At 47.8% G+C, this 8,815-nt stretch overlaps 1 pseudogene; it reads left to right on the top strand.

Moving 5' to 3' along the window:
* Positions 1–1,216: 1,216 nt before the first annotated feature.
* Positions 1,217–3,717, top strand: LOC136469703 (probable potassium transporter 4; annotated as a pseudogene).
* The last annotated feature ends 5,098 nt before the right edge of the window (positions 3,718–8,815 follow it).

The following is an 8,815-nucleotide window of genomic DNA, read 5'->3' as shown; positions in this document are numbered from 1 at the left end:
GCTGTGTGCCTGCCTCGCTGCCTGGTGGGGCGGTGTTGACTTGGGAGAGGGTAGAGGTGTGTGGCCCGCGCCTGATTAGTAGGTTAGTTGGGCCGGTTGCCCAGACAAAGCGTGTCAGTTGACCTGGGTGCATTCTGTACACAGATTACACCCAGGTGTAATTAAGGCTGGATAACGAGCCGGCTCGGCTCGTTTGGGCTCGGCTCGTTTTGGCTCGTTAAGATAACGAGCTAGCTCGGCTCGGCTCGTTATCCTAACGAGCCAGAAAGCCAGCTCGGCTCGGCTCGTTAAAAGCTCGAGCTGGCTCGTTAAGCTCGTGAGCCAGGTATAAAAAATACATAAAATATAATATTTGCATTTATCTAAAGTTTGAGAATAATAATAATACAAAAGAAATGAATCTAACAACCTTAAATCGAATAAAAAAAATTAATATGCGCTAATATATATACAAGTATAATAAAATACTATAGTATTCATGCATTTAACTACCTTAAATGATACTTTTTTTCCTGGAAGCTTGGCTCGTTTAGCTCGCGAGCGGCTCGCGAGCTGGCTCGAGTTGGCTCGTTATAACTAACGAGCTAAAATCCTGGCTCGGCTCGGCTCGTTATCTTAACGAGCCGAGCCGAGCCGAGTCGAGCCAGCCACGAGCCGAGCGAGCGAACGAGCTTCGAGTTTTTCGTCCAGCCTTAGGTTTAATATAGCAATATATATATATATATATATATATATATATATATATATATATATATATATATATATATATATATATATATATATATCGCCGCACTATGCCGTGCCTGGCCTGGCCAGTCAACCAACGCGCCTACACGTGCTAGCAATTTAAGATAAGAGTATACCTCTATATCTGTAGCTATATCTGTACCTCTCTCTATCTTTCTATATATCTATATATATTGTTGATATATTACGGCGCGAAGGTTGCAATATATCTTTCTATATATCTATATGTATTTATCTAGTTGTGAGAATCAATATGTCCATCACTCTGTGTATGATAATTGAAAATAGATATATGTGGAGCCAATATCTTTCGTGATCGCTATCTTATGAAAATCGTTATGTTCATTGTTTCCTACATGCATATATACTCTGAGTTTGTTTTGCAATATTGACTGAAGTGATTGACCGAAACAATGTTTGTAAATGTTAACAATCAATGCAGTGTTTAAACGGTGTTCCAATTGGCTAAATGGTCGTTTACGCGAGCATTGTGAAAAATCATGTGCAAGTACTTTGTGTTATTCATTTCGTCATGGCAGAGAGGTGGGCAATTTTGATGCAGCTTAGGAGCTACTAGGGTTATTATTGATGATTGCATAGATGAGTAATTTTGATGCGAATTTATAAATTACTTCAAGTTATCTTTCATAATAATAGCATAGATAAATAATTTGTATGTGCATTTTGGGGGTTTACTCTATATTTTACATTTGTTTTCGTATATATACAGTTATACACCGTGTTCCAAAGGGTTTGTATGTACCGGTGTAGTGAACTCACGCCAACATTCTACTCTTCTTCTGAGCAGCAGAAGGGATTCTACAAAGACCTGCTCCTTGCCTACAAGACTCTGGGCGTCGTATTCGGTGACCTAGCTTTGTCACCTCCCCCCTCTACGTCTACCCTTCCATGAACCTGACAAACCCAACCGAAGAGGACTACCTGGGAATCTACAGCATCATGTTCTGGACCCTGACACTGATCGGCGTCGTCAAGTACATCTGCATCGCCCTCAACGCCGACGACCACGGCGAAGGTGATGGACACGGCCATCCCAAACTAAATCCGATGAAAAACCAGCCGTTTCTAACTGCGAGCAGGGTGTTTCGATCTGTTTCGCTGCAGGCGGCACATTTGCCATGTACTCCCTGCTGTGCCAGCACGCCAACATCGGCATATCCTCCCGTCCAAGAAGATATACACCGAGGAGGAGCAGGGCCTGCAGGTCCCGGCTCGACCCGTCGTGGCCGGGAGGCCCAGCAAGCTGAGAAGGTTCATCGAGCGGAGCATTACGGCGCGAAGGTTGCTGCTGCTCACGGCGATCCTGGGCATGTGCATGCTCATCGGAGACGGCATCCTCACGCCGGCCATCTCAGTCCTGTCAGCTATTGACGGACTAAGAGGGCCTTTCCCGTCTGTCAGCAAACGTACGTGAGCGGACGATCGATTTGATTCAGGGAATGGGATAGGGGATCAATTGAGCTGATCAATCATGTATGGCCATGGCCTGTGGCGTTTTGTTTTTGCAGCGACTGTCAAGGCTCTGTCCGCGGGAATCCTGATCGGTCTGTTCCTGCTGCAAAAGTACGGCACGTCCAAGGTGAGCTTCATGTTCTCGCCGATCATGGCGGCGTGGACGTTCACCACCCCGATCATCGGCGTCTACAGCATCTTGAGCTACTACCCGGGCATCTTCAAGGCCATGTCGCCGCACTACATCGTCCACTTCTTCGTGACCAACCAGAAGCGGGGCTGGCAGCTGCTCGACGGCGCCGTGCTGTGCATCACGGGCGCCGAGGCCATGTTCGCCGACCTCGGGCACTTCAGCAAGCGGTCCATCCAGATCGCGTTCCTGTCCAGCATCTACCCGTCGCTGGTGCTCACGTACGCCGGGCAGACGGCGTACCTGATCAACCACGTGGACGACTTCGGCGACGGGTTCTACAAGTTCGTGCCGCGCCCCGTGTACTGGCCCATGTTCGTCATCGCGACGCTGGCGGCGATCGTGGCCAGCCAGTCGCTCATCTCCGCCACCTTCTCCGTGGTCAAGCAGTCGGTGGCGCTGGACTACTTCCCGCGCGTCCGGGTGGTGCACACCTCCGGGGACAAGGAAGGTGAGGTTTACTCCCCGGAGACCAACTACCTGCTGATGCTGCTGTGCGTGGGCGCCATCGTCGGCTTCGGCGACGGCAAGGACATCGGCAACGCGTTCGGCGTGGTGGTCATCCTCGTCATGCTCATCACCACCATCCTGCTCACGCTGGTGATGCTCATCATCTGGGGCACGCACGTGCTGCTGGTGGCGCTCTACTTCGTGCCCTTCCTCATCCTGGAGGGCACCTACGTGAGCGCGGTGTGCACCAAGATCATGAAGGGCGGCTGGCTGCCCTTCGCCATCTCGCTCGTGCTGGCGCTCGTCATGTTCACCCGGTAATACGGCCGGCAGCGCAAGGCGGAGTACGAGATGGCCAACAAGGTGACCCTGGAGCGGCTGGGCGAGCTGCTGGCCGGGCCCGACGTGCGCCGCGTCCCGGGGCTCTGCTTCTTCTACAGCAACATGCAGGAGTGGGCGAGTGGCGGTGGCTCACCCTGGTGCTGGCGCACTACATCAGAAACATGCGGTCGCTGCACAGGGTCACCGTCTTCGTGTCGCTCCGCTACCTGCTGGTGGCCAAGGTGGACGCCAAGAGCCGCATCGCGGTCCGGCGGTTCGGTCCCCGCGAGGTGTACGGCTGCACGATCCGCGAGGAGCAGGAGGGGGACGACCTCGCGGGGCAGGTGGTGCGGGCGGTGCGCGAGCACATCGAGCGGGAGACGGCGTCCTCCGCGGCGGAGGTCGAGGAGGAGGCGGCGGAGCTGGAGGAGGCGCGCGCGGCCGGGGTGGTGCACGTCAGGGGCAAGACGAGGTTCCACGTGGGCAGGGACACGGGCTTCTTCGACCGCGTGCTGCTCGGCTTCGTCAGCGGGTAGAAGCCATGCAGCGCGTCGAGATCGGCATGCTCTACAAGGCCTGACGCCAGCCATGCACCTGCGGCTGCTGCTGTTGCGGCCTTGCAGGCGGTGTGGGTGGCTTAAGATTGAAGTTGCTTGATCTAGTAGCAAGTGAATCTATGTGTCAAGGATGGAATAAGTGTGAAAGTTCAGAGGAGCGGAGGAGAACACCGACGCCCTATCTGGGTCGTGCGATGGTTGCGTGTTGATTGAATTGAATAGCCCCGCATGTGGCAGTTACATATAGGCGTTACAACTTGAGGGCTAAGCCAAGAAACCTTTTCTGAATATAAACCTTCCATACATAGATGATCTATTCCTATATATAGACAATCTAGATCTCTTGGCTTTGGCACAATATGGTAAGGTAAATACACATGCATCTAACCTTTCTATCTAACAGCCTCCCTCAATCTTAACCGCTCTAGGTTCAGATTGACTTTGAAATTTTCTAACAGCCGAACAGACAAGGCCTTTGTAAAGCCATCTGCAATTTGATCTCCTGATGAAACAAATTCAATCTCTAGTAATTTTCGAGCAACTCTTTCTCTGACAAAATGATAGTCAACTTCAATATGTTTTGTTCTGGCATGGAAAACAGGATTAGCAGACAAGTACTTTGCACCAATATTATCACATCAAAGTCTTGCTGCCTTTGGACTAGGAATACCCAATTCACACAGTAAAGTTTGTATCCACATAACTTCTGCAGTAGCATTAGCAATTGCTTTATATTCTGATTCTGTACTAGATCTTGAGACAGTAGCCTGTTTTCTTGCACTCCATGATACAAGATTAGAACCCAAGAACACAGCAAACCCTCCTGTAGACCTTCTGTCATCAACACTGCCAGCCCAGTCTGCATCTGAAAATGCACTCACCAAAGTCGAAGGAGACTTCTGTATTTTCAAGCCCAATTCTGTGCATTGCTTCAAGTACCGTAATATTCTTTTAACTGCTGCCCAATGTACTGTGGTAGGTGCATGAAGAAATTGACAGACTTTATTAACAGAAAAGGCTATATCAGGTCTAGTGAGGGTTAGATATTGAAGAGCACCAACAATGCTTCTATACCGTGATGTATCATCCGGTCCCAACAATGATCCTTCATGTAATGATAATTTTTCACTAGTGGATAATGGAGTATTAACAGGCTTGCAATCTGACATACCAACTCTTTTTAGAAGATCAGAAGCATATTTGCTTTGAGTGAGAACAATGCCATCTCGCACCTTGGCAACTTCTATACCGAGAAAATAATGCAGATCTCCCAGATCCTTTAGAGCAAATTCCCCCTGCAAATCTTGAAGTAACACTGTGGTAGCATGTGGTGTAGAGCTGGCTATAATAATATCATCAACATAAACAAGGAGATACATGCTAACATCATTCTTGCGATAAAAGAACAAAGAGGTATCAGCCTTTGAAGATTGAAAACCGAGTTATATCAATTTAGCACTTAGTCTAGAGTACCATGCTCTGGGCGCCTGTTTCAGACCATATAAGGCTTTATCTAGGCGACAAATAAAGTTTGGTCTTGAAGGATCTTCAAAACCAGGTGGCTGTTGCATATATACCTCTTCTTCAAGATTGCCATGGAGAAAAGCATTTTGTACATCAAGTTGTCTGAGAGTCCATCCTCGAGAAACAGCAAGAGACAGAATAATACGAATAGTAGCAGCTTTAACAACAGGACTGAAAGTTTCCTCATAATCTATTCCATATCTCTGCTTAAAACCCTTCGCTACCAATCGAGCTTTATATCTATCCAAGCTACCATCAGATTTTCTCTTTATTCTGTATACCCATTTGCAACCAATAATATTTCTACCCTTTTGAGGTGGAACAAGGTGCCAAGTTTTATTCTTCATTAAGGCATTGTACTCAAGATCCATTGCATTTTTCCAATTACTATCAGCTAGAGCCTCATCAGTACTACTAGGTTCCCCTGTAGTTGTCAAAAATCCATACCTGACAGTACCATCTGTGTATATTTTCTCCTTGCGTATGCCACTGTCGATGTTTTACCACCGATAGCCTGCCCCGGGGATCCCCGGGACAGTATGTTCGGGTTTCGACGTATGCAGAACTCGACGGTGAACGCAAGAGACAGTCGATTTATCCTGGTTTAGGCCCTCGATCGTAGATCGAGTAATAACCCTACGTCCAGTCGGCGTTAGCCTTTGCGTTGGATTGATTGTGATATGTTGTGTTGTACAATTGTCGTCCCTTTCGTCCAGGAGCCCTGCCCTCCTTTATATAGTCAGGAGGCCAGAGTCCTAGTCGGTTTATAATGAGAGTTACTAGTAGGATTACTGAATAGTACTACTACTAGGATTACAAGGGAAGAATCCTAGTTAGACTAGATCTTCTCTCTCCTTTGTGGGGTATCCTGTGGGTCCCGTATCAACAAGTCCCCGAGCACTTCATGGTTGAGCTCTGAAAGTCTCGTTTTGCTTTTTCAGGTCTTGATGAGTAGTAGCAAACGTCATCCGAGTGCTTTCTGGAGTGAAACCTTGTAGCGCTTCTTGGGACCTTCGAGTGGTGAGTGCTTTTTTGAAGAAAAAGTATGTCCATCTGGTTGTAGCCCCCGAGCCTCTTGCTATTTGGAACAAGTAGCTGGAGGATCTTGTCTTGAAGTTGCTCTGTTTGTTTGTTGAAGTTTTATCAAAAAGAACTCGAATATGGCTCGTTCCGGGTTCTTTTTGTCGTAATGTCTTGAAGTGGTCTGCGTTGAGGAAGTCTTTTGGTGACGTGCGCTTTTTTGAAGAAAAAGGGCACTCACTGAGTGTAGCCCCCGAGCCTCTTGCTATTTGGAACAAAAAGTTAGAGGGTCTTGAATCTTTATGTTGTTTGAAAATTTATGTTCTGAAGTAGTTCCTGAGAGTTGGGTTATGTCATCATTTGAGTAGTTTTGCGGCATTTTTTCGAAGCAGGCCTTTAGTCTTGGATTAAACCGTCATCCGAGTAGTTTCGCAGCATGCAGCCTCCGAGCGTATATCCTTGTTGTTTTGTTCCGGAAGAACTCGGATGCGAGGTCTTGGCGTATTCTTTGATAGTCTGCTGTTGTCAGAGGTAGTTGTATAGTGGTGATTGAGTGTAAATGCCTTTTGTTCACGGGTTGTACTGTGCTGGTATATTCTTCCAAATATGCCTGTCTTCGAGTACTGTTCCCTCTCGCCTGAGTCATCCATTATTGAGTCCTTTTTTTTCACTGTGTCCTTTGTTAGGCTTATTTCGTTGGTACTCAGTCTATGTGCGCCGCTCCTTTGATCTATAAATACTGTCCCGGAGTGCTTGTTTTCATCCATTGGACATTCTGTTTAAACCTTCGTGGTCATGAACATGGTAGTTTGTGAAGTAGAGCAGCCTCCGGGCATATTTTGTAGTTCCTTTGCATCTTGTCGTAGTTGGAGGAAGTCTTGTGATAGGGATTAGAGGTAGGCTAATCCCGCGACAGCATTGTGCCAGGATATATGTGGCGGTAGTTGGAGGAAGTCTTGTGACATGGGCTTCGTTCCTTCATCTAGCAGTTCTGGGTTGATCCTCGTCGCCTGTCTTGAGACTGTCCGGTGCAGATCAACACCATATCTAGCATCACATCGGTCTTGGGTAGACAGATGCCCACCAACCTTCTCTGCTCCATGTTGCCCTGCCGTGCTGCCGATTTCCACCTTGGATGCACTGCTTCCGTCCTTTGAAGAAAACAGTGTAGCTGATGGCAGTTTGTCCTTCCAAGTAGCAATTCGGGACACGTAGTCGTTCTAGAGCCTAGCCATGTCTGTGTTCCTCTTTGCTACTTTGCTTTTTGTGGTACCGAGTTCATTGGGTCTTGTAAGATTTATAATCTTCTATTTTTGAAGCCACTTGTAATGGAACGAATCTTGTCTTCTGAGTTGTCTTTTACTTTTCTGCTGTGATCCCTATTCGTTCATAAGATTACCAAGTTCTTTCTTAAATAACCAGGTTCCTTTGTTCCTTGTGAGGTAGCCCTTTCTTTCTTCTTGGTTTGATGAGTTGTTCTTGTAGCGATCTGATAGCCCTGCCGTGGTGTTGGACGGATAAGTCTGAAATCTGCCTGTTGGTTTATACCGTTGTGTGGATTTGTGCCCTCCGTTGTTTTAGCTGCGTCGGTAAATGGACTGTTGCGTTCTCACACTGTGTTTTAACGGGCCTTGTGGGCCGTTTTTATTACTGAAAAATCTATTTAAAGACCTTTTATCTTCCTTTCCCTTGCTGCCCAGCTCTTGCCTTTAAACCCTAGCTTTCAGAAATCCGCCGCCGTCATCGTCGCTGTCACCCGAGCACCATCAACCTAGCTTCATCTTCCCTAGTGCCTTTTTTGCTTCCGCCAGTTCATGGGAAAGAAGAAAACCGCAAGCAAGTCCCAGGCGACCTTCGTGGACGAGGAGTCATCCCTTTCTTTGATCGAAAACCAGGAGTTCGTGGCCATGAGGGCTGCTCAGAAGGTTTGGCCGGCTCCAACAACAAGCGAAGACCAGCTGCGCGAGCTCGTTAGCGACGGCTTGATCCAAAGCAAAGTCATCGCTGAATGGAGAGTTCCGGGTGAGCATCGGGTTCCAGCTCCGGGTCCTGGTGAGATTGTCCTCTTCGTTTCCTTTGTCCGCGCCGGACTTTGCCTTCCTGCTTCCGCCTTCCCTCATCAGTTTCTTGGTTATTTCAGGGTTAGTCTAAACCATCTAACCCCCAATGCCGTTCTCCATCTTTCTGTTTTCGTTCATCTTTGTGAAGCTTTCCTTGGAATCCCTCCTTCTCTATCTCTTTTTCGCTTTTTCTTTTGTCTGAAACCTCAACCCCGCCGTGAAGAAACCAGCGTTCTTGGCGGTTGCGGGATTTAGTTTCGCCAGGATCTCAAGATTAAGTTTTTTGACTATGACCTGGTCGATTCTGTAAAAGATTGGTGTGCCGAGTGGTTTTACGCTGCCAATTTAATTCCTTCCCTTGTCGTCCACTCTGGATCTGGTCCTGTGGTGAATGACCGATGGTACAAGAAACTTGTGTCACCTGCTAAGATTCAAGTGATCCAGCCACTCCTTGATAGGATTAGTATGCTGAA

The sequence above is a fragment of the Miscanthus floridulus genome, chromosome 8 (assembly GCF_019320115.1).
Source record: "Miscanthus floridulus cultivar M001 chromosome 8, ASM1932011v1, whole genome shotgun sequence".
NCBI lineage: Eukaryota > Viridiplantae > Streptophyta > Magnoliopsida > Poales > Poaceae > Miscanthus > Miscanthus floridulus.
This window is presented reverse-complemented; position numbering and strand designations above follow the sequence as displayed.